The sequence below is a fragment of the Lissotriton helveticus genome, chromosome 12, assembly GCF_964261635.1.
Source record: "Lissotriton helveticus chromosome 12, aLisHel1.1, whole genome shotgun sequence".
NCBI lineage: Eukaryota > Metazoa > Chordata > Amphibia > Caudata > Salamandridae > Lissotriton > Lissotriton helveticus.
This window is the reverse complement of record NC_136073.1, coordinates 527,144,463-527,171,945: the sequence shown is the minus strand read 5'-3', so window position 1 is coordinate 527,171,945 and position 27,483 is coordinate 527,144,463. Positions and strand designations below refer to the sequence as shown.

At 42.1% G+C, this 27,483-nt stretch overlaps 1 protein-coding gene across 1 annotated transcript in view; it reads left to right on the top strand.

Moving 5' to 3' along the window:
* The window catches only part of CDH11 (cadherin 11), a 316,887-nt gene that overhangs the window by 185,617 nt on the left and 103,787 nt on the right, over nt 1-27,483 (top strand). The window contains exon 2 of the mRNA XM_078670443.1: nt 756-832. The gene's annotated coding sequence lies outside the window, so the exon portion shown is untranslated. The remainder of the gene's footprint in view (nt 1-755; nt 833-27,483) is intronic.

The following is a 27,483-nucleotide window of genomic DNA, read 5'->3' as shown; positions in this document are numbered from 1 at the left end:
TGTGCCTCAACCTTTTCATGCTCTACAATCTTTCCTTTACGTTCCAGGATAGCTCAGGAGTATAATCTCATCTTGTATCACTAAAACCAGCAGTTCATGTGTTTGAATCCCACAAGAGGTGTCTCAACGCCTAGATAATGTGAAGTGGTTTATTTAAGTGTAAGGGAAGTTAAGGTATAGCCCTGTCTCTGGTATCATTGAAATTATTTATAGGTTCCAGTCTCACCTGCAGGCCCTCAATCCTTTGTACAGTTTTCTCTTTAGAGAAAATTAGATAAATAATATAACCTAATATTGCTAAAAACTACTATCAGGATTTTATATCATTTTACCTAAATTCATCTAATGTATCGCAATTTCTGTTTACAAATATTGTATTTTATATTAATAACTCACTGTTTTGATGTGATCAACTTTTACAACGTATTTCTCAAAGTCAAGCCCCTATTTCCAATACACCAAAGGGAACATGATTGCCACTGCCAATGCTTCTTTAATTCCACATGTAAGTTGCTTCTCTTCCGGCCCATCACCCACAACCACTTAAACAATGGAATGTATTTTCGTATTTTGAAAGCATTATATTGTGTTATTGCTGCCTATAAAGAATTATACGAATTTCATACACTCTGCAATAGTGACAATGAATATTTACTGTATAATCCTCTTGTGCCTTGCTTGCAGTCTTCAAATAACAGTTTCAGTGGTCATGCATTTTAATAAGTCTGAATTTTCACATTTTGTTTGGTTTTCAGCACAATTCATATTTAGAAACAAGACATTCTGTGCCATATGCTTCTAAAGTGGATCTCCCCTGGGGCAAGACAGAAATGTAAGTCTGCATTCACAGGCATTTTTCATTTCCTAAGCCTTCTTAATGCCAGTCTCTGAAGCCTGATGTCTATGTCTTCAAGTACCTAATGTTGTACTTAATCTCATTATGCTCCTTGTCTTAGTGTAGGATGTGGCTGGCAATGAATCTGTTCTTGAGTAATACAAACACAAAATTAATGTGGCATAAAAGGTATTTTGTGTGGGGGAGCTGTGAAATAACATGCTATTGTTTTTCTAAGGTGTTAGTTCCTTCTCACATATGTTTTATTCAGGAAAAAACAACAATTTCGTCAAAGCTGCTGCCAGATACCTTTCTGTTGCAAGTTTGCTACTTATACTCAAGGGTGCATTGTGCCTTAAAAGAATGCTTGCTGCCGGCACTTGCGCTCAGCTCCACAAGAAATGCACACGAATACAAATGGGGGCGCAGTGTAATGTTTATGTTGCATTTGCCGAAATCCAGACCTGAAAGTAGTAAAGATGTCTTTCTTAGCCAGTCTATAATATATTATTGCCGAATAGCTTGCTGCTGAGGGCTATACTGGTTGTTAAAAGCCTGCATCCTGAGTTATAGGCTCATACCGCAAGTGATGGCTTAAAACGATGGAGAGTGTCTTTAAAAACTGAGGCAGAAGGGTTATAAGGCTATTAGAACATTCCACCACTGAAAGTAGAATGTTTTAAATTAAAACATGTGAAACAGAAAGAGAATTATTGAAATGCTAGAGCAGATGGCTATACCGCCCATTATTAGCCCTTGGCCCTCCACTGTCTTCCGTGGAGCTGTCCTAGTATAAAACCACATTGCCATTAACCTACATTTAACACTAGTCTTTGTGAGTACCAACTCCTAACAGAACTATTTTCTTTTTCTATCATTATATTTCCCTTCTCAATATCTGCCTTTAACTCACTGCAGCTCGGTAATTGTGTCAGGCTGGACATCTCCCTTCCCAACTCAGTCATGAACATTTTTAAAGTTGTACTTGAAACTCACCAGTGATGTCCTGGTTCCTCTGTAAGACAAGTTTACCACACTTCAAAGGAGCGAATGGTCTGGTAGCAGCATAGCTATGCTATCAATAACCTGTTGGCTGCTGCCGTCGGCCAACGGTCATCACAAGCACTACCTTGGTAGTGCTGCGCACGTCCGTTGGCCGACGTGGCCGCACCCGTTTCTTCGAACCTTCAGCACTGGCGCAGAACGTTCGAAGCAACAAACGGGTTAATATCCTTGCAAATTCTTCAACATCCTATGTAATATCCATGTTGGAGCTGTTCATGTCTACAAACCGTTGCCAGACCCAGAAATGGAGCTTGTGAAACCACAGAAAACGATTCACTTTTACCCATCTTTTATCATTTGCAAATGCCTAGTCTTTGATTAATTGCACCATGATGGATGCCCCAAAAATGTTCTTTGTCCCTCCTTTGTTGTGCTGTCCTTCAAACGTCCTCATTATGACTGGCCCGATTAATTGTAATATGTGTGATAACTGCTGTTATCTCACATGTCGCAACTATGATTTTTCTGTGATAAATATCAGCAGACCAAATTTGTCGATAGTTATCATGGGGAAAAAACATGGTATTTACTGAACCATGCAGATTTTGGAACATTAAACAATGAACAATGACAATAACATGCTATTCACCAAAATGGAGTGGTATTTATCGCACCCATATAAATTCCAACTCAGAAGAGCTGGATGTTTTCAAGCGCCGAATATTGCACCATTTACTGGTCAAAGTAATCACGATGGGATAAATTGATTAACACTGGTATGACCAGTTTCCAGCACACTTCATACATGCTTCACCATCAGAAATTACAAGTTAGGAGCAATGAGCTCTGTTTCTGCTCCACAGAGTGTTGATGTTTTCAAGATCCTTAGGTTTTGCAGAGCCTCCTAATCATTCCACTTGCTCCAAACAATGTAAAAATTAACATAGTCACAAAAAAGTGGAATTACATGAATTTCATCTCAGATAAAGGGACGTGCTATTCACAGAAGATGCACAAGCTAGGCACTCATCAGACGCTACAGGGCTGCCATCTTCATGGAAACTAGTCGTGCTTGAGCACCTGGGGCTGCAATCCTGCTTGAATAACTAAGGCCATCCACAACACAATGGAAAACCTGTACTAGGCATGCCCCAATACTGAAAACAGTGATGGATCTATCAACATTTAGAAGTCAAAATTAATTTTTAAATTGCTTTCTTCATGAATGATGTGTCCTCTGCAAGGGAGAAATAACTGAAAGCTCATTACCAAATGGAGAGTTGCATTTCCCATAGCAACTGCAGATGCACTGTACATCAAGTCGATGTGCAAAAGAAACCAAGGTTTCAAACATACGATGGTGCACATGTGGATGGAAGACCATTCGTGGTGAACCCTTGCAGAGCTCCAACCATGCATGTGGTGGCAAGGAGACCAACAAATCTGAATTAAAAACTCAGGCCATCCACTAAAGACATTTATATTAGTATGACGTCTGCCCAGGTATGCAAGGCAATATAACCAATTCCCTTTCATTCACAAAAAGAAAACTAAGAGACTGTGACAGAGCTACCCATCAAAATGCAAAAAATAGGGTGAGGCAACTGCGCTTGTACTACTACGTCAATATTGGAAAACCTACCTTCTTTGAATGGAAATACCAATATATTTTATCTGTTTCAAAAATTCCAAGTAAGGGCATTTTTAGGTCGAGCCTGCGACAGCGTGTGCGCTGCATGTGCCCTGGCTTGCGAGGCAATATGTTTTACAAAAAAGGGGTTGGAGCACACCCATTGCTTATCATTTGCTGGCTTCAGTGTCACTGTCTTTGTTGCCTCCAAATTGGCCTCCTCAGGCCAAGCATCACTTCTGATGCTTTCTGTGGCCCATGGATCAAATATAGATTGATTCAACTTAGTCAATGCCCGTCTGGTGCTCGCAGCATTATTGAGGTACTATTTATTCTTCCCACTCCGCCTTGTGCATGATGATTATTTCCCTGGACCCCCACCCTTCTATTTCCTGGTTGCTTTTTGCTTAAGAAAAAGATTTCAGTCTGATTTCCATGTGGTGGCAGACATTTTTTTTGTTAAGCGATCTCTTCATCGATCACAGTTGGGACACGAAACTACCTCTGTGGCCTCTCAAATAGGTGACATCTCCTCACTCTCTGTTAATTATTCAAGTCTACTTCATACCAAATACCATAATGCCAAGGGAAGGGGACAGGGCCGGACTGGGAGCCGGAAACCGGCCCCGGCAAACTGCTCGGCCGGCCTCCCTAGGGGGGCTGAGGGGGTACAGCCGAGCTGTTTGCAAGGGCCGGTTTTGGATGATTTTGTTACCCGGGGCTGATATTGCAGTCCCCTGGTAACAAAAACGGCCCCCCAGGGGCCCCAAACGAGCTCCCAGCCTGGTGGCCCACTGGTGAAATGCCCGGTGCACACTACGGCCAGTCCGGCCCTGGAAGGGGATGACGGTCTTCATTAGAGAAGCTGTTGGTAGTCCAGCCAATAGAACTTGCCTCTAATTCTTGCTTTGATATTTAAACTTGCGTGATCATGGACAGATCACTGATTTGCCTGTGTCTTACTTAAGGTTCTGGCAAAAGTAGGCATTGCTTAGAAACAGACAGAACACTGGTTTCAAGCAATGTATGAAAAAGGGACATTTAGAGTTCCAGTACTGCGAGATTCTTTCAAGGGCGGATAGCATAGCACCAAAGAAGGGTGCAGGACCGAAGGCGTTGTCTCGCATTAGTGTTTCCAGGCCCAGGTACCAGCTTTATGTCATGTGCATGTGCTGGAGAGCAGGTGTTGGAACTTGGAACCTTGATAGGAAGGAGTGTTCAAACCAGCAGCTGTTTACATCACTGTATATCGCTTTGTAGTTTAATTGTGCTATACATAGCAGAGCTTACTGTTTCACAACTCAGTGGCGCTCATATTATTCACCGCAGAAGGATGAAATTTTCAGGTGGCAAGGGTCCAACTCACAGGCATATAGGTAACCCATCATACTCCTTCTCCACTCCCAACTTCTCCTCTGCCAGATTAGTTGTCATCTTCTAGGCTCTCCCTTCAACTTTCTCCCAGAAGAACACCCCGAACACTGTCCCACCCGCCAGCACCAGAACACCCCGGATACCTCTCTGCTGTAAGCCCACACAATCGACCCTCTCTAGGTAAATACGATCCTTTGCACCCCTTTTCACCACCAATCTCTTCCATCTCCATCCTGTAATACCACTCTCAGCCCCTCCACCCCTCCTACAACACTGGCATCATCTGTAGCGGCAGCCCCCTTCACGTGGTACTTTCAATGGCACATTTTGGGTGAAAATTGAGTTTACTGAACACATCTTAGACCAGTACGGTCTAATATTTCCTTTGGGATGACATATAAAGAAATAAAAAAACATGCAATCGTATTTTGATACAAACATAGTTCCTCGAAACACAGCATTCTGGACCTGCTTTTTGGAGCAAGACTAAACCTGAAGAGATTGTACGCGGCATAAACTTTCAATATACCCTGTGTCAGACCAACATGCCAACTTTTTAATACATTAACGCATTCACTATGGAGATTTCCATGCTTAGTCATGAATTGTTTGGCTTATGTAAAGTGCCTACATGGGGTGTCACTGCACCTTTGGGCGCTTTGGGATACTACTCAAATGTATATAATGCTAGTCACTCGGTAGGGGAAGCGATGCGTTCCGGCAAACCACTTCTTTCATACGAACAGAAAAAATGTGATGGTTCAGTGGGTTAATGCACCTGCTGGAACTCTTCTATGTATAAACAAGGACAGTTGCAGAATGCGGCTGTTTATGGTGTTGGGTGGAAAAGAGGGAGAGGAAGCTTAACGTAGGTTTTACTGAAGAAAAAAAGTGGTTTCAGACACAAATTGTCAGGACCTATTTGCTTTTCAAAACACAAAACACAGATATTTTAAGACTAGCAGAGTGTTTTAATGTCCCTTAAATCGTGTACGTCTTTCATGAGAAAAAAAATCGAAATAGTTACTGTACATTGTTTTGTTGCCAGAGGCTGCATGGACCATTCCATGTAATCCTCCCAAGCAAGGGGTATTTTTTAAAGAATACCCCATTACGTCGGACCATGAGGGGATGGCCATGACATAATGGGAAGATGATAAATATAGCCGAAAGCCCATTTCTCGCGCAGAAAACGTAATGATTAATGCTGGTGTGATCTGCATTATTTACGACTTAATAATAGGCCTATACACACAACAAATTGCCGACGAAGGCGAGGGTCTCCCACCCGTGCACCGCTCTGTCTTTTTTCTGTGCTCCCCCCCTGTTCTTTCCGCGGACCCGCAGTGTGGCGCCTGCCCCTCGCTGTTTGATATTTAACAATCTAGGCAACCAAAAGAGACAATCAAAGAAGAAGTTTTTTTTATAAATTTTTTGTGGAAGGAAATTAAGCTACAAAAAGTTATAAAGTGAACAATTTATTCAGGATAAAACAGAACAGTTTCACATTTACAAATTTAATATATATGTTAAAAAAGTATAGTTAAACAAACTAGACTTAAAACAACAATGTATAGATCACAGGGCATAAATCACAATACAAATGGAGACATATATAAAATTGGAAAACAGTAGGAGTGGCAGATTGGTACTCTATGCGCGTTTCGGCGACCAGCGCCTTCTTCTGGAGTAGCCACAAAGAGTTTAAAAATTGTTCTTAGTGATGAGTGGAAAATACTTTTCTTTCTTAATTTCTTTAACGAACGTCCTCACTGTCTTGTAGCAAGGGTATGATGTGTAGATATAGCGTGTAAGGCTCAATGGCGACCTCTGTATAAAACAAAGGTAAATAACTGATCCCGCCAGCCGGAACCTCTTGTTCACTCAAGTAAAGGGTGTACTTGGCTACTTAATAGATAACGAGATCCTCCTGATGTAGAGATATTTGATAGAGCGAAACCCCTCTAATAAGGTGGTTCCACTTCCAATTGAAATGATTAATAAAGGGTTAAAATAACTCCCTGTCCAAATTGATTCAACAGGGCTCCCTACTTCCGGCGGCGGGACTCGAGGTTTGTGCGAGCGTGCACAAGCAGAAAGGCCTGCCCCTCGCTGCTCATGTTCCTGTCACTGAGGATGCAGCTGCTCGTGCCGCTTTGCCATGCTGCAATCATGGGGCTATCATGCTGAACTCCCCAGGAGGTGTACCGGTCCTGTGGTTCAGCCGGCCCCACCCCCAAGCGGCAGCCACGTTAATCCTGGGAGGCAGCAGGCGTGGGTTTGATCTTCACCTGGGTGAGTTCTTACAGTGCTGTGCTGCCCCCTACAGGGACTTTCTAACATGAGGACTTACCTTGCCACCAGTGTGAATTTGAACTGCCATGGCATGATCTGACCAACCCCCTGCTTGGCTGCCCAGGAAGGTTCATATGTGCACCCACATTCTGCCTGTCACTTACATTAGCGCGTCCGACGTCATGCCTTTCATGGTTCTGGCACAAGGGTCCCTCTGCTGGTGTGTCCTGGAATAATCTGCTGAGGTTCCTGTGCGCCTGGGTCTGCTTGGAGGCATCTCTCCTGCATTGTGCGTGCCTGGTTGTCTGCACCTCTGGCTGCCATGGCCTCAATACCAGCCTACGAGCCGTTTGCGGTGGATGGTCCCCCATCCGTTCAAACGGCATGTTGGGTGGAGCAGCTAGCAACCTACTTTGCTGCAGTGGTGCTAGACCCAGATAGACGATGCTCTATGTTGCTGCATTTGGGGGGTGCTGCTATTCACAAACTTGGTAAATCTGTGGTGGAAAATGGACCAGCCTACACATACGCTACTCTGAAGAAGGCACTCACTGCGCATTTTGAGCCCCTTGCAAATCCTGACTATGAACGGTTCCTGTTACCAGGGCCGGACTGGGAACAAAAACCGGCCCTGGCAAAGTGCTCGGCCGGCCCCCCCTCCCCACTCGGGGGGGTTGGAGAGGTGCCGCAGAGCGCTTTGCCAGGGCCGGTTTTCTGCCAATTTTGTTGCAGGGCCGATTTTGCAGCTATGCTGCAAAAACGGCTCTGTAACAAAATCGGCCCCCAGGGGCTTAAATCCGGCCCCCACCCTTGCGGCGCACCGAGGCCAGCCGGTCACCAGAGGAATCAGTTGTCGCTTTTTACACTCGCTTACGAGATCTTGCCAGCACTTGTACCCTACCGGACCCTGCTGACAAGATTCAAGCCCAATTCATACAAGCGTGCGCCTCAGTGAAGCTGAGGGAGAACATTCTGCTGGTCCCTGGAATATCCATGGCTGACCTGCTCACTATGGGATGCTCAAAAGAACTGAAAAAAGACATGCTAAGCGGAGGCAGTTTCAAGTTGGTGACTGGGTGGCTGTAAAGAATTGGAGTCCTGGGATTAAGCTCCTCTTACCCTTTGAGGTAGATCCCTGGAGGGTGAGTGCTGTGAAAGGAACAATGATCACTGCCCGGAAAGGTCGTGAGACCAACACAAGGAATGTGTTGCTCTCCAAGAGGTATCAACAGTCAAGTACTGATTATGGTCACAATGGTGAGATCCCTTTGGAACCTGATCTAGAAGGCGAGGATGATAGCATGAACGTGTCGCAAAGGGGTGGCTGTGCAACGACAGTAGTTCAGTCAAACGGGTCTGATGCTCCTCTACCTATTGCAGACCCACCAAAGTCCGGAGACACATTCCAAGGGACTAATGAAGAGAATGGTCTGGGGGAATGTTCTCCTGTACTTCCAGATGTGATGGAGGGTGTGGGTCCTGGGTATAGCCAGATCTCACTTGAGGGCTCGCCCTGCTGTTTCCACAAGCTTGAAAGATTTCATTCTGACATAAGAGGATGTTTTTGTCGTAGTGTGGCACATGTCATTTGGTGTGCCTCATTCTTTGATGTGGTGTTCTTCGCTGAGTGTAACAGGACTGCAGCATAGGTTTGGGCCTGTTTAAGTATTCTGCTCTACTGCAGAGTTGGAACATTATGTTCTCAATTACTGAGCCTTTTATTTTATTTGTGTTTGTGTGGGTTAAGGAGGAATGTTATGTTTCCAGAGGCTGCAAATTTGTGTTTGTGTCGGTTAAGGAGGAATGTTATGTTTCTGGAGGGTGCATGGACCATTCCATGCAGACCTCCTAAGCAAGGGCTGTTTTGAAAGAATACCCCATTATGTCGGACCATGATGGGATGGAACGACCTTCCGCAGTCACTCAACCATCGGAGAGGATTTTCTGAAAAAAATTAAAAACATGACTCTTCCACATATAGTGCCTCTGGGCTGTTTGGGTACATCGTAGGATACCTTATCGTTGATGGGTGACTAGCTGCAGCGCAGGGACATACTAGGTAGTATAACCAGGCACTTTAAAAACTCATTTATTATTATTATTATTATTATTATTATTATTATTATTATTATTATTATTGCCATGATGTAACAGGAAGATAATAAATAGCCTGAGAGCCCACTTCTCACAGTAGAAAACTTAATGAATAATGCTGATGTGGTCTGCAATATTTACGGCTTAATAGTCCAAGACACACAACATGCATCTCAAGATAACTAGCGTCGGACAACTAAATGAGAGCTATAACTCAGTGGGTTTACGCACTGCCGCGTGTAACCGTGTGTTCATTGAATTAGTTGATTTACATAGCGCTAGGCTGCTTGCAGCTTCTGGGCGCATTGAGCAGGCAGGAGGGCAGTTCTGCATGAAGACAGGTACATATTCTTGCTGACTGAGTGGTGCCTTCTGCTGGAATGGCACTCGCTGTTGCTTACCAAGCCCCGGAAATTGGACCAGCAGAAGAAAGGCTGGTATTCAAATGCTTGATCTCTCAGGTAGGCTTTGCTGGTGGAAATTCTAGCCGACCAGTTACAATGGATTCAGTTGCTGGCTTTAGGATGCTCGGGGCAGGCACTCAACTGCTATGAATTAATTCCAATTGATCTCAGTTGCATCCTGGAATTCGTTTTTGGTGACTGACGAGGATATGGTCAAATGCACCTCGAACTGCTACATACAGCTTGGGTCAGCAGAAACCACATGCTAGTTGTCCTGTCGAATTTCCTCCAGGAATGCATTTTTATTAAACAAACGAAATATTAGCAGCACTGCAGTGGCCCGGGATCCTTTGAGAATGGCCTGTTGATGGACTAGACAAATGAGTTAGCGTGGTGTCTTGACGCACCTGCTGACAACTCATTGTGGCACTTGCGGATCACATATTTCACCCATGGCGAGGTTGCTCACCCTTATATCCTTATTAGGGCTTTACTTAGTAATTGGGCAGTAGTAATAACAGTTGCTCATGATGCCACTAAACCATAAGAATGTTCTAGCGCGTGAAATAAAGACAAGCATTGGCAAATTAAATGAGTCTCGCCCGCACAAGATCTATTGACTATATAAATGCTGGAAATAAAAGCAGAGTTACGTCTAACTAGTTTCTGTTGCGTTTGGTTTTATTTTCATGGCTTAGCAGGGCAACAAAGGCTGATGGCGCTGGTCCGCTGTCTGCAAGTGTCCCCATTGGGCCACACATTGCCTGCTGAGCTGCGAGACAGACCAGACATTAAAGCATGGCCCCCCCCCACCAACTCCCCATTTCCACACACTCCTCCTTTTTTGTTTATGTTGAGGTTTTTCCTAAAATCTGAACCCACTCCTAGCGCCTGCTAGTATTTTTTGGATACCTCACGAGAGTCAATTACTGAACTGCGGTTAATTTGAGAATTCGCAGTGCGTAGTTTTTGAAAATGATGCAGCTTAACCTGAGACCCTGCAATATTCTCTGCAGTTTTGTTGGACTTTGACGTCACAGTGACAGTGCTATATCTGAGTAGTGGCAGGCCTGTGAATTTGTATTCTGGCCTTTTGCGGGCGTGGTTTCTGATAAGTAAATTCTCTCAATGCTTGCGACAACTTTGCTCTGATTTAAATTCTGTTAGGAGTTGGAGTGACAGATGTAACCATTTCTAATTACTCCCATGTAGTTTTTTGGTTCAAAATGGCCTTTTGGGCACTGTGTTAAACTATGTTTAAAGTGCTGTGAGCTCCCGTTGTTGTAGAACACCTTTTAAGGCCTGTCAGTGGTGTAAGGTCACAGCATGGCCTGCGAGTAAGGTTAACAGAGTGGGCTATGTCACCAAGGACATGATAATCCAGTCCTGGATTTTTATTTTACATCACAAAACATTCTGGGAGATGTACTGCAAGTGATCCAATGGAAATCAAACTTGATATCTTGGTTGGAGTAATTAGAACCGTAATTAGAATGGTATAAAAACAGGAATAAGAAGCAAAAGCTTTTAAATTATGTAGGTGTCCACTTCAAGATACATTGTACATTGCACTTTTATTTGTGATGTTAAAACCAATATTTTAGAGGAATATATTTTTTTAATAAATTATGCTCTTACCTTATTGTGCAAACCCCCCCAAAAAACAATAGAGGGACAGAATGCTGAACAATGGCAAACATTTACCCCAGTACAGACATCTGTGCCTAAATCCATTGTAGCTTTGCTCCCCATGCCATTCCAGTTCACCCAACCATATGCAAATCAGTCTTGACCCTGCTCCTCATGGGAACAGTCCAGCCCGAACTGCTAGGTCCTCCCTGGACCAGAAACAAGCATCCTAGGTCTGGTTTTGGGCATCATCCCTTATCAGCCAGGCTAGCTTGAGTCCAGTGAAATGGAGAGCACAAGACCCATGTCTGGCCATGCCTCTCCCACTCGAGGTGACAAATGCTAAAAAACAATTGATAGACAGATTGCTGAACAATGTTAAACATTCACCCCAGTACAGAGATCTGGGTCTAAAGCCATCATTTTTTTGCACCTCGTGTCATTCCAGATTAAACCCAACTGTATGCAAATCAGTCTTGTCCCTGCTCCATGGGAACAGGCCAGCCCAAACTGCCAGGGTTTGTCACCCTGGATGTAAAACAAGCATCTTGGGACCGGTAACGGGGTATCACTACTCATCAATCAGGCTAGCTTGACTCCATTGGTATGGGGAGCACAGGGCAAAAGAGAACCCAAAAAGCACAGGCTATTGATTATTGCAATATGTTTTCGCCTTGACATCTAAGGAACATATTTTATTGTGACTTACTTTAAGAGGCTTTGGGTCAGCCTTCTTCAGCCAATTGTTGCTTTTGATGCTGACACTTCAGCCATTGGCTCCAGACATTGTCAATCAGATATTGGAGTTGTTGGATCTGCCTGAGCAGTATTTTAGTGCATTAAATAATATTTTATCTTAAATTGGCAGTGAGCAGCCCAGTAGCACTGGGAAGCGAGCATTAGCAAAAGCATTTGAAACATGGGTGCTGAGAAAATAAGGGAACCTTTTTTTTCTATAGTACTTATTGGATGCTGTTGCATGTGCTTGTTTCCTAGACCTGCCGGACCAACAGGAAATAGCAAAGTCAATGGGTTGGACATTTGTACCGAGTGGGGAAGCCCAATCCCCACACCACACAAGTGTCAGACTTTTTGCTATGCGAATGTTATTGCTTTTGGTTTGCTCTGATCCCCCTCTATAGCATCAAAATATGTTACACTACCTAGACCTACTTTAGACTATTAATCTTTTACAAAGTAATGTGTATACTTACAAGTTATCATTTTCAGTGAGTGTCTGTAGATGACGAAAATGATGTAATGTAATGAATCCCTACATACCCAGGTAAGCATTCTGGGAGGGGAGAAAGATTTTTAGGGATAAAGGATACTGATAAATGACTCTTAAGTTACTTACACAAAAGTATCCTATAACAATTAGTCCTGGGCAACAGTCCTCAAAAAAATAAATCTAAAGGGTTTCTTTAGGGCTCTCACCCATCCTACTAGTGTCTTGCTTAATCATTGGGTGCCCTCCTGTTCCCTATAAACCAGGATAAGCTCAACCATATTCCAGGGAGAACATTGGATATTTTTTCCAAGGGGGTCCAAAAGTGTAGATAGAATTGCCTAAAGTTTACCGAAGTTTCCTCTTATTGGTTGTGCCTTTGGTACGGTTAAGAAATCGGAAGGAGGGTGTTCAAAAATGGTTTAATGTCCTTATACCCCAATTTTTTATTCACCTATTTCAGCCCTGTTTTTTAGGCTACTACAGGTCCTTGACCTTTATCTGGACTAAGGGCCCGATTTATATTTTGTCAGACAGAGTAATCTCCTTTGGCCTCGCAGAGGACTTAACATCCGCCAGGCTGACATTACTCCACCCGCCAATTTTAGAAATGATCGCAGTGACAGAGTTCATTTTTGAAGCATTGGCAGGAACCACCATCACAGCAGTTCCTGTCAATGCTGTTTACAGTTTGGTGCAGGACACAGTCAACATGACTGTGTCCTGCCCTGCCCTGCAACAAACTGGTTTATTTGTTATTAAAAAAGTTTTTTGAAAAATAAGTGGGTTTTTCTGTTTGAAAATAAAAAATAAAATACTCCTCTTGCCATGGTAGTCATTTCTCATGGTGACGGTAGCATTTACCAGTTGTCACTGCCCCTTACCACAAGAATTTTCCAAGCTGTGACAGGCAGTGAAAATTAACCTCTAATTCTGCCCATTTACATTAAGTGGGTGGAATTAGTGGTCTACCTCTGATGGCCCCTACTCCGTAGTGTCGTCAGAGGGGTTTAATCACGGCGGATACAGAGTAGTCTCTGCCGTGATTCAACCTATGGTTCCACCACATCTAAATCAGATGGGTGGGTCAATATCTTGGCGGTATGTATACTCCATCGCCATATCAACAGAGTATGCATAACGCCCAGATATAAATTAGGCCCTAAATCTGCATTGCCCTGTGCTCAAATTTCTTTGTTTTTTTGTTCTGGTTCTTGCTCTTCCTCTGCACTCTAAGGTCTAATTCACACTGTGAACAACACATAACATGCAATGCAATCATTCTAGAAACAGGCCTACTTGCCTGTTTTCTGGTTGGAGTGCATATATAAATGCCTGTTATCATCACATTCATTGCGGACCCAAAAAAGCCAAGGTAGATGAGTTCATTATTTCATGGCTTTTCTGTACAAGCATGTGTCACATCAATAGTACTGACACTGCATGCATAGGAACACACTTTTATGCTTATAAATACAATAGTGATTTTTTGTAATCCAGCTTTGCATTCAGTACGATATATAGACCAACAGACATCACGCTGTTGTGAATATATCACGAGTTGCACTGCACACTCCATAAAATAACTGCACTTGTGAGAGGTGAGGATGCACATTAGTATGAGCATACTATTACTCCATTTCCCTACCCTTAGCTGTGCCCATTCACCCCTCATACGGACAGGAAGTGGCATGTCCCTGTAGTAAAAATCTCACATCAAAGGAAAAATGCCACGTGTTATACCTAGTGTTCGACTGCACTGCACTGCCTGTGCTGGTGCTTGGCTTTGATAGTTCACTTTTTTTAAGCATTTCTCCTGCTCTGTATCTCCCATCAAGTGTTGTTGGAGACAGGGCTGCACTCTGCGGTGTGTCTCACCTTTTGTGCATCACACATGGGGTCAGGTGATTGGGAGGCATCATGGAAGTAGTGGTTTTGTTTCCTCCCATCGTCGTGCCTCATTCTCCCACTTTGTTCGTTGTTGAAGTTGTATCCTCTTGGAGGGGTGCCCAATATGCTTTTGATGAGTTTGCTGAGTTTTCCACTAATTTCTCATGAATTATTATCTTCTTATATTCCCCTATCAGTTCCCTACAAACAGATTGGTTGGGAGTTTTTATATTCTATATTACTGATGTGTTTATTGAAATATTCCCACTCCTGGTTGGGATCAGATCTCATCTTCATCCTCATACTACCTCCTTACTACCTTTACCATTCAAATGCTTTCATCCTCATGTTCCATCTTATATTTTTCCTTCCTTAACCACTCCTCTTAATCTTGCCCTTTATCTCTCTCTCTTAATAAATCCTACCTGCCCCAGTAATATGCCTTCCTGTCCTATTATCGCTACTCTTCCCCATCTCTCCCATTCGTCTCCCTTTCCTCTTGCACATAAACATAAATACCTTCTCTATCTCCTCCTCCCTTCATCTCCAACCATTTCACAGTTTTTCCTGACCCCAGACCTCATCTTCGTACTTCTTATTTAACTCCTTCTTACTAACCTCTATCTGAAATCTTACTTCTCTCTGTCCAGTTCCACACATTTGCTTTCCTCTCTTCCTTCCACTCTTTCCCTTTCTTGCCCACTGATCCCTTACTATCAATTCTTCACCTTACCCTGAGGCCTCCATCTACCTTCTTCCCCTTCCTTCTAGTTTGTACCTCTAACCATCACCGCACTCCAGCTTCTTTCCCTTCTTCTGTTCATCCCTGCAAATCTCTCAACGGTATGTCCACTTCAACTTTTGCCTAATTTCTCCTTTATTCTCTCCTTCCTATGTTCAATTAATCCCTTTCATTTTACATACTTTTCTACTCCCTCCTTCTCACTTGCTTTCCATTGAGCTCTTTTCCTCCATCACAATTGATTTTCCCTTCCTCTCTCCATCTTTATTTTTCTATCCCAATTTATTTTGTTCTCATTCTATTACCCCCTGCTTCTTTATATCTTTTCTACTTTCTACTAACCCCTTTCTCTCCATCTGTCTTCTGTGAGATTTCTCTTTTCCTCCCTTATCCCTCCCATTTTGTTTATATGTTGTATCCTCCCCCTTCTGTGCCTCTCTCTTCCTGCCCCTCTCCCTCCTTTTTTCCTCAAAGCCAATACACTTCCCTTTTTTACACAACCTTCTTCTCTATTCATTTCGCTATTTGCCTATTCTGTTTCAGACCTTTCTTCATACAGGCTGTCAGGCTTAGTCCTCCATCCTTCATTTATATGACGTCAACTTCCTCTCCTTTCCGCATTCCCGCCCTACCTTTAGTCTTTCCTCTTCAACTTCCATCATTAAGTTCCTCTTCATATCTCCCCCATGGCTCCCCTCCTCCTTGCCATATGCTTTTCTCCTCCTCATTCCATGTCCCTCTTGAACATTTTCTCTCTACATGACTTCTCGCACATTCTAATTTATCGTACATCCCACTTACATCCTTTCAGAATATCCTTTGCCTTACTCCCTCTTTCTTTTCCTCTTTCTCCTTCTTTCCATTTCCACAATATTCTTTTCCCTCCCTCATTTTCTACTCTCTGCCTCCTTCCTGTGGAGTGCTAGGACGGGGCCTAGCACGTGGGACACGGCTACGAATGAGGACACAGGTGACACAGGTTAGTGGGTGCTGGGAAAGACCTCGAGCGGTCTTCCGCATCTTTATTTATACCCCGGAGCGAGCCCGCCCCGGGGGTGTGGGGATGCGTGAGGGAAATGGATACAAATTATTGATGAGCCCGGGTGGCTCTATACACTTCCCTCACCTCCTCCACATCTTCCTCTCACCTCTTTTTCCAATCGGTTAGTTCCCTCTATTTCAACTCATCTAATACTTTTGCCGTCCCACCATACAACCAGTTCTCGCGCCCTCACTAATAACTAAAAAGAAAGACAGCCAATTCACTTGTAATGTGAATGTAATGTAACATTTTGCAGACTATTACTAAATGCTTAGTTTTTATTTCTACTACTTGACCTTAGTTAAGAAATGTTTGCCTTTTTTATTTGACCTGATGATACTCTTGATTGGATTGAATCAAGTATTTATTAATAATAGCAAAAAGTGTAACCATTTTTGACTAGAACAACTTGCAAACCTCAAAATATCCTCAATTCTGTGTTTTCAGCAACGTGCCCCAGAAACATCACACATTGTGGCTTTTAGTCGTAGCTCATAGATGTCGAGAGTTCAGTCTATTGCTATAAAGAGACCAACGAGGCAGTGTTTGTAGCTCATGGCTCAACAAACAGATGAAACTGGTGTGATTGTGGCATTTCTTATCCATTCAAAATCAGACTGCCCTTCAAATGTAACCACCTATTTTTCTGTGTATGACTATATGGTTTTATGGCAGAACCATGCATGCCTTTACCACGCATGCCTTTCCAACGAGGGCAATACAATGAACGCGTCATTACTACGTGTTCGTTTAGCACTCAAGTTGTTACAACGACTTGCCTTAGGGATGCCCTGGACTTTGGACTAATATAATTTACTAGTCCAACTGCAGTTTGTGTAACATTAGCGAAGGTGTTGGATTTATGTCCAAAAATGCGTTCCCTAAAGCAAGTCATTGTAACAACTCGCATGTTAAAGGAAACACGTGGTAATGATGCGTTTGTTGTAGTCCTTGCATTGTAAAGGCACTGCGTGGTTCTGACTGCATGGTATAGGGTGTTTTCCTGCGTGCCTAGGGCAAAAGATTTGGATAACATAAAAATAAAGTATTACAGTTAACTGCAGCCCTGCATGGAAGTAACTTGTTTCTGCCAAAGTTCTACCTTAGGAAATTACCAAATGTGTTTGCTTATACTAGAAAATGAAACCCTTTTTCAATGTTAATGCATCAGTGTAGCCTTTTCATAAGTAAATAAACAACCTCGCTGAAACACATTTTTCTTTTTAGCTCTGGTAAAATTTTAAATAACCTTCAACCTAGCTCAAACTGAAGTATCCAAGCATGAGCAAAATTAAGTGAAGCCTCTACACCTGGCTGTCATCGGGCTTCTATAATAGCACTCAGAGGAGAGACAAAGGGGGCAGAATCTTTCTAGAAGATTCCTTCTCCTTAACAACAGAAACTGCTGACTCACCTCCCCTTCCCCAGTGTAAAGCAAATGGCATTATTTAGGAAGAGATAATTATCAGACAGTTGCTAACAGGTCACAGCTGAATAACTAAGGCAGCACTGTCTCTCTCCTCTCACACTTCACTGTCTTCAGTGATAGAGCAGGAAACTTTAGCTTAAAATAAGTGCCATATTTACACTAGACATTAACACAAACATGCTTAAAAGAATGACAAGTAGGAAAAAGTGCCTTTTCTTAAATGTTCAAAATTAACGTAGCATGATTTTTTGTAGTAAGCTATCATTTTTATTGTAATTACATTACTAGGTCAGACTAGACCTCATTCATCTTTCTATATTTCAGTTAATTTTCTTCTTTAATAAATAAATGCATTTAGGAAATGCTAAACTTAGCAATATTATTTGATAAATGATTCACACATGACTTATTTAATCATGTCATCTCAGTAGAATGTCCTGACTTTAAAATGCATTTCTTCTTTTCCTAAGCTACATGTTCTGTCATATTTATGGCCTTATTGTGAGTTTGGTGGTGGGGGAGCGGGACCCGCCCTGCTCCCGCACTGCCAAACCCGTGTGGGAACCGCCCGCAAGATCAAGAGTTTTCTCCTGGTCTGGTGGGTGGTTCTTTGGCATTCCCAGAGCAGTGCCTATGAAATAATAGGTAAATCAGTGGGAACGTCAAAGGCAATACCTGCACAGCGTGGACTGCTGCATCCATGCCGTGCAGGTACTGGGGTGCATGCAGACACCCCCAGTGTGCATGCACATGGTGTGAGGTACCAGGGGGCCCTACAGGGCCCCCTTTGTTTCCTCTCTACCATGGTTTTCATGGCGGGCTCACCGCCATGAAAATCGTAGTGGGGAGGAAGCTCGTAATGTGCTTAGCGGGACCGCAGCAGTCCCGCAAAGCATATTATGGCCTCAGGGCCGCCGCACAGCTGCTAGGGAACAGCGGTTCTCTGGTGGTTGCAGCAGTCCCAGGGTGGCCCCTGCCACCCTAGTCATAATAGGGCTGTCAGGAGCCCGCCACCATGAGTATGGCAGTCCGTGGACCACCAGACTCATAATAAGGACCTTAGTTAGTTTCTAGGTGCCACATGTTCACAGTGCTGAATACTGAATAGTGTATTATAACAATAATGCTCACATGAAGACGTGAATCTCCTGACTTAATATCGTAGGTTACAACTAGAATGTTTCTGTCTTTAGAATAGTTAATTGTTACGCAGTAGAATACTGAATAGCTAATAGTTTAGACTATATGGTTCTTGTGAGAACTCAGAGTGAAGCTAACGCACACAAATGTTTAGCAATGAAGCTGACACTTAATAGATAGCAACTTGCAGATTTTGCACATTTACTTTGCAAATGAAGAAAGAAGCAGCAAACCATCTGACTATCCTTCCTCATTGGCTTAAGTTGACCTAAAACCAGCATGGATTGTCTTTGTGTTTTTGTGTGTATAATATAGGCGTTTCTAGTTAGAATTAGCGTGTGCTGCCCAGACAGGTCAAGACTATTCTTCTGTGACCATTTCTATTTCCCTGAGCACTTTTTACCCTATTTGCTGTGAGCTACTGTTGATAGTCATCTCTGTCATCTACTACTTTGTGGGTGTCTATTTTATGGCTACTGCTGTGGCTATTTTCGTAGCTTAATTTTGAACAGTTATTTCTGCAGCTGTTTGTTGATGCTTATTTGAGAGAAGAGACTTGGGTGAGTTTCTGGAACTCCTCTTTATGAGGAGTTCAGCTTTTATCTGATTCCATTTCAATACTCCTTTAAATCTTGCTTTTTTCCAAAAGGAACCTTTATGGGTTCCGGTACGTTAGAATCCGCTCAAAGGAGAATAGGGAAATTTCCGTTATAAAACAGGCTGAAAGTTCTTGATCGACTCTAACCATGATTTTCTTGATATTTATGTAAACACATTTATCTGATTTACTAATTTGAATAAAGAGACCAAAACAATATACTGAACTCTTATTGATAAATAAAGGTTTTCTAACCTAAACAAAACTCTCATAATTGATTGAACCAAATGACTAAATCGATGATGTCTATTGAGATGTTTTCATTTGATGCTACATTCTAAAACAGTGGCAAAGATCCATTGCAGAGAAGAAGATTTTAGTGCAAAGCTGCAGACCCCTATTGTAGGTTATGGGTTGAACTGATTACATTAAAGAAAAACATTTCTATGCCAGCATCAGCTACACCCTCTAGATCAGAAATGCAAGTAATACACTTTAACTGTATATAGAGGTTGTACCTCAACTTTCATCTTGTGCTATGTTTTACCATTGGTAGCCATAATGAAATCCACTGGCCTCTGCAGTCATACACTCACTAACATTATAGAATTCTACTACTAGTCATCATTCACACAATACACACTCAACTTGCACACAGGGATGTCTGTTCAGGACCTTGGCATTACATTCAAGTTTATCTTTAAATGCCTGGGGTCTGTGGCATCACAGTTATCCATAAACAGAACAAATGTCTGGTCAGTTCTATCAATCATAAAATGGTACACTGCTGCAAGGACTTAATGTAAATGACACAGAACAGAAGTCCCATGTCTACTAGAGAGCACACTTAGGGAGCCCCTCGAGCCCACATAGCTATGCTGTGGATGTGAGGCCTATGATGGAAAACCATGGTGAAAATCAAGCCCGCATGCATGATTATCAATGTGTTAGCCAAACACATCAACAAACTAGATAAATTACAACTGGGATAACTCAGGCTAGAGAAGCAAACTAGGCCCGGTTGACATTTTAACTACACCAGAGAAATCAAATTTTTCTTGTGACGTGAAATTACCAAAAATTAAGCGATTATGCCTGTTCACATAATTTAGAGTAATTTGGCACAACAATGTCTTCCTGAGAACCCAAGAAAATAGCTCAAGTGCCTGCTGGCTACTGCGGCTACTGCTGTTCCTGTTCTATTGCATTTACCACAGTTTTTTGGGCACAAAATGCATCCTTGCGTTCATTTTGGATGTAAGCATGCATTTTTGCGCTAAGAAAATAGCACTAAATGAAGGGTTACATTCATCCCTAAATTCCATGTAATCATGTGATAAGGATGAAAAACCCTGAGGCAAGAGAGATTACAACAAATCATGCATAATTATGCATACTGATACTACAGCAAATTATAGGATATATGCCTACCCATAGTGCAAAAATGTTATGCCATTCATGGAATATTCCCATTCCAACATGAGGCCATGCAACTGAGTCTTTATGGGGTGCCAATAATTAAAAGGAGGCGGCAAAGGTAGGATGAGTACGACGACGCTTAGTCCTAACAGATAGGTGCTATTTGGTATAGACCTTGACTAGCTCATGTCCAATCCACTTCTTTCATTGTAAAATAAAATCTGTACTCCCCTTTCAACAAAGGATATCCTATAATACCTCTCAACCCGTTTTATAAACTTTAAAGTCAATTATATGTGTAATAGAAAATGTTGCACTGTCATTTCGGATCCAATACACTTCGAAGGAACTAAGAGTCCTTTTTGGGTAGCTTTTTCAAACTATAGCTACTAACTACAAAAAAGCTAAAAAGAACTATGCTGTGATTTATTAAAAGAATGCCATGGAAACAGGTTCCTCTTCTCTACAGTAATGTACACTAGCAGATTGTGCACATATGTAACAACCCACATAGTTTACGATTAGCTTGATATAATAAGAAGACATTCCTTCTACCCAGCAGTCATGGAATCTAAAATCCAATGAATGTAGTCAGATGCCACATGTGGTGTGATATAATCACTGTTCTGAAAAACATGCTTGGGATTCTATTTACTTGTTCTACTTTTTCTCACAAGATTCCAGTTCCAAGGATGATGATGTATCTGTAACAAATTGACTTTTTATCTTGTTGGATTGTGTACAAAAGTGTACAAAAAGGGATTATAGTCTTTAAATCATGGCTTATTCCATTCAACCATCATTAAAAAATAGGTGATTACTTTTTTTTATTCGTATTAGCTGTAAATGATCTCAAGTAAAATGTACTTTGATACACATGTCAGTTTCACAAAACTGTGCTTTTTCAATGGGTGTGATTCAAGTCTTGTGAAGGAAGCCCCAAAGCTAGAACAAGGCCTTCTTAGAAATGAAGTGGCATATTAGCAAGAACCTCGCTAAAATTATCGCCGATTTAGCGGCAGGAAACTGCCCTTAAAACGGCGATAATGGGCTTGCTACTATGCGTTATAGAATTCTAATAGAAGCCCAGGTTAGATGTGTAGGACATCTAACCCGGGCTTCTATTGGAATTATATAACGCATATTATCAAGCCCATTATCGCCGTTTTAGCAGCAGTTTCCTGCCGCTAAAAATGCGATAATTTTAATGAGGTTCTTGCTAATATGCCCCGTGGTTTTACAAATCTCAATGCAAGACTATACCGTACGGTGAGACCTTCTCATTTCTTACTTCACCCCCAAGTTACAGTAAGGGTGTGTTCTTTATTTCACACCTATATTTACAAATATCCATTGCTACTAAATATAGTTCTTAAAAAGGAAACATCTTTATATTTCCATTCAGGTGTCTAAAAGCAAATGTAATTACATTAATTTGTAGTATTGTCCATGGTCATTAATTAGTGGTTTCTCGGGCATGGCAGCTGCTACCCCTGACTTGCCCTTTGCGGCCTCTGGTATTGGCCTTGTTACTCCTGGTGCTAAGGGTTATGAAGGCAATGACAGGAGAAGAAGGGTGTGCCCCTGAGTATCAATTAAAGAATATCATGGACAGAATATCGAAATAAAATACTGATAGCTAAGTAACTAGTTACGTAGATGTGGAGTTAGGAATAGTAAATCTATACTTCCCCATCTGCACACACCTTTCGATATCTTGTCCCTCGACTCCCTGTCTTTGATGTTATTATTCCACAATATTGTTGGTGTCGATATTCAGGGGTATAATCGAGCAAAAGTAAACAGGGCTCCAAGACCCTACCAAATATTTGAAGTTTCACTGATTGCCCATATCCAAGCATTCCAGCAGTGATTAGGAGCTTGATGAGGCACAAAGGGAGGACAAGAGATCAACCCTATAATGTATTTGATGAGCAAAGGGTGATTGACATCGCCTCTGCTAAGTACAGCACATTGGAGAATCAGTACCCTAGATATTGAAAATGTGAAACTCGTTGCACTCGGATGTCAGCAAATACAAGACCAATCCAATTAGGTGGCTTCACTCCAAGACAGTGCACCCATGCCACCTAGAGTACACTTGAGGTTTCCTGACTTCAAGAGACTAGGCAAGGCAGCACCCGGTGACAACGCAGACGATACTAACTACCAGATTCTGTGCATATGAATATTCATGTGCTCTTGACAATGGGGTATTTTTCATTTTTCTATAGTGCTATCAGCAGATTGATGAGATATTACAACTACTATCAACAAAATTGCTCTACAGTTTAATTGCTAAATGGTCTCGGCGGGAGGTTCAGGATGGATTTAAGAAGGAAAATGAATGTTCCTGCTATTTTGTCTGGTGTCTCATCACTCTAGTTGTGCATATCCAAGGGAACAATGAGCCTCTGAGTAACATTTAACAACAAATGCAGTTTCCTCTTCACTTGATCATTTAAGCAGGGAATCTCTGAAGGTACGTTAATAGAGATCAGCATGTAAAAGATGAAAATAAGACAACTGTCTCCATTCAGGAACATTGTGATCATGGAACAGATCTGTTCTGATGCCTTTTCCTCACTGACTCAAATGTAGGAGCTGCATAATTAATGCTCTGAATATGAATGTGTGGGTCATTAATATGCTGGGCATACAAATAAGCATCGTAATTGCTTAAAGCCTAGCACATTTCTACAGACTTCTGCTGTTGCTTGGCATTCCTACATTATTTTTTGATCTTTGTTTTGGTTTTAACTTTAGTGATTGGTACACTGAGTTTCAATGTTCTTGTCAGTTTGCCTTTTTAGGACTCACCTACAAACTTCTTCAGCCATGGGTAAGACTAATTGTTTACACTATTTATAGAGTGGGCTGTGTGTCAGCCCCTTGCTTATTAGTTTGTCTTGCCCAGGAACATTATGGTCTCACGGTGGCTCTAAGTGCAAAGATGAGTATTGTATATACTCTTCTCCTATTGCGCAGAGCCAATGGTTCTACCGTTCAATTATTTCTGAAAATTGAACAGAGTCAAATCGTCTGTAAGACCCACCCATTTTTTCCTTCCACTTTCGTGGCTTAAGAGATGTATAAAAACACGAATTGCCACAGCCTGTATCTTTTGTGTTAGCTGCCAGCCTTTTTGCTTTGGAAAGGCTTGCTTTCAATAGGCAATGTTTTAATAAAGATTTATTGTTGGAGGGGCTGTTTGGACCTTGCTCATATATATCAGAAATGACTAATTGAAAAAATATTTCTTTGGTCTTGGAAAGAATGCACTGACCTAATAGTCTATGGCACTGAAAGGAACTACTTTTCATGTGGAAATGCACCTTGTGAAAGAGCAGAATTCCAATACAATGAAGCTAGTAAATGGCTGAGGTGTGCCGACCCATTGCCTCATATGCTGTAGTGGGCATACGAAACTTATGAACATATCAGTGGATAAAGATGGCTAATTGAAGCCCCTGTAAACATATTATATTTATAATTGTTATGTCATGTTAGTAAAGCATGTGAATACCTCTATGACAGCATGAAAAGCCAAGTTTTGAGTGTTGTTCCTGAAAAAGTAGAATTCAATGATGCTTTTCAATAGGAGTGGAAGTTGATTCCAGGTAGAAGGCACTAGGTAAGAGAAAGTTTGACTGCCTGACCAAGTTATTTTGATGAGAGGAACTGTCACTTTTGTAATCTCCCTTGATTTAGGAGGAGGGGAGAACAGAATGTAAAAAGGAACAGCGAAGTGCCCCGTCCACATAATAACAAAAGGAGGGATGATAGTTATGGATGGGTTATTAAAGAAGACAAAATCAAGCAGATGGTATACTTTCTGAGTGGGTAGAGTGGAAAGCAGAGCCAGCCCTAATGGAATGGCAGAGTCACAAAAGGTAGAATCATTTGCTTATTTCTTTCATCAAAGTGAATATTTTGATCTAGCAATGTAAAATGAGAAGATTTTAGGGGAAAAGAAGCTAACAAGTTTAGAGGGTGGATAGAGAAATGTATCTTTGGACCTGGAGTTCAATAGATATAGGCTCCTGTCAATGAGGTGCTGTCAATGAGGTGATGTGGGAAGATTCAAGACTGAGTAACTGCACATCACAGTTGTGGAAGCAAAATGTCTTGCTAACTCCAGGCCTAAAAAGCATGGCTGAGCTAATATGGTTCAGGGCCAATACCTATTGGTTTTGTTTGCTACATTTTTATCAGCAATTTCATTGGAAACTGAACTTATATCCTTTCTTGTAGTCTTGTGGTATATAAATAAATAATACCGGATCTATTTTTGACTGGACATAGTAATAACAGATAGCTCAATAAATAAGAGTCAAGATTCGAGGTAGTAGGAGTTTGCAGGTTTAATACAGCATAAGGACAGGAACAGGACAACCTGCACAGGAATAGGATGGCAGCGCTGCCGGGGGCAGGATCGGAATCGGCGTATAGGCGTAACATTTAATAACAGTGCACAAGTATATATACTAAAACAATTGCATTACAGTACATACGATAGGCGGAGCAGTGGGTGTGGTCAATAGCCGTCGCGAAAGATAAGGGTGAAAGTAGGTGTAACAGGAGGCGTGGACATAGACATGTGATGTAAACGTAACAGAATATGTCATAAATGGGGCGGAAACATGGAGGGGGCTACCTAAGGAGCCGGGACCTCTAACCTAGTGGTGCGCGCAAGCTGGCAGTGACGTGTTACTAGGAGAAGCTGGGGGCTATGACTTCTGCGCTAGGAGCAGAGACTGAAGTCTGGAGAGTCAGGGCGACATGTACCTAAACACTATCTAGTATCTGATGTTTAGAGAACATGTTGATATAAACTAAAAGTTATCGGGGTAAAGGCTAACAGACTCTAAGACTGGTGCATGCATTATTCTACATGTAGTGTGTGTTGAGGAATATTAAATGACCATTAATACAGTATTTCTCTTACATAGAGACGTAAAGGCTAGATGATGACTGAAACTATTGATGCGATTCAGTAGCTTAGGAATGCAGAGAAGGAGGGCTGGACTGATAACTAGAATCATAACATACTTTTGGCAGACTAGCAGGCAGAGCCAGGCTGGGCCGGGCACTGTGAGGCAGGAAGTAAGTGAAGGGTCAGGAATACAGGTGGGGGCTGTATCGCTCCTCAGCGAAGGCTCAGGAGACAGGAGCTGAATCTGGTGTCCGGGCCCTTTTGAGGCCTAGAAACGGGGACTTTTCAATGAAATAACGTGCACACTGAGAAACGTGGCAACGTAACTTTACATAGGCCTAATACTCGTAGCTTTCACGAGAACTGAAAACTGGCATACTAGAGATGGACACAACTGTAAGTGCGTCTTTAATCGAACATGGGGAATACATATGCATATTAATCATGCATATGCAACATAAGATGGGGAACACGTAGGGACACAGAACATGGCAAAATTTACTTTTCCACATTCCCTCCTTGTCACTACGTTTCCATCAGGAAACATCAATATTCATGATACCATCTATTATTTCATACAGTATCATTTGCTCGTCTCGAATTGTCTTGGAACGGGATTTAGGACGGAACTTGGGACTAGGAATACAAGAGGTAGCACAAATGCCGCAAATCGCAGGGCCACATTGTATACAGAGGCAGCAACTAAATATGATCGCTACTGCAATACCTAGAAAGGACAACACTTTCCATCCCCAGGCGGAAATTATATTCCAGAACCAACCGGACCATGTCCAGGTGCCTGGATTTTGGTGTAACAGATGGGCAATTTCATGGAGTCTGGTTATAGCTGAATAAACAGACGGCGCGTTATTAGGAATGAAAATGCAGCAACTAGATCCGATGACTCTACATGCCCCGCCCCTATCGGCCAGTATGACGTCAAGGACGAGACGATTCTGGAGCACGACAATTCTCATAAAGGATTGCTCTTCGGTTAAGTTACCTAGAGCAGAGGTAGTCTCAATCACTACTGCTTCAAGTGTTCTGGTTAATCTACGTATCAGTTTACTATTCACGACAGTACCTAAGTAGGGAAAGACACCTTTATTGATGTCTATGTATTGTTCTAGAGCAGTTTCAGTATAATCGACAATCGGGAGGTCTCTCTTGTGTCTAGTATGTACTAGGTGGGAGTTCCTATGATAGTCAGGTGGGGCTAGAAAAACTGGTGGCAGTAGGAAGGCAATGTAACAGGTTCCCTCCCAATCGAGGGGCAGACGAACATATGCGGTCTGACCACAAACAAAATAGAAATGACGTGAAGCTTTGAAAATAGATTTCCCACTGTCACTATACTTGACAATAGTAATACAATCACTATGTCCTACATGTACGGAACCATTCTTTCTGACACATAATTCACCTTTGACTGGTAGTACTGACATAGCAGGTAAGTCTGGAGTAGTATCAGACTGAACATTCAGGACCATGAAATTCGAAGAATAATTACCCAAATTATAAACTTCATTTTCTAGATCTAACCCTGTTCTGTGGGGAAGACCTTGCTTGTCTGGAAAACATGTACTGTTCAGAAAAGACATATCATTTGAGGATGACGTTTAACGTGGACCATGCTCCACATGAACCGTTATGTGAAAATGGATAAGGAAAAAGTGGCAGAACTCCCTTCGGTGTCTGGAAAGGGGGGAGTCGACCACACACCCAACAATTAGTGGCATTGCTGGTCTGGTGTGAATAATGTAACATGCGGATAAAGGAATTATTTCGCATAG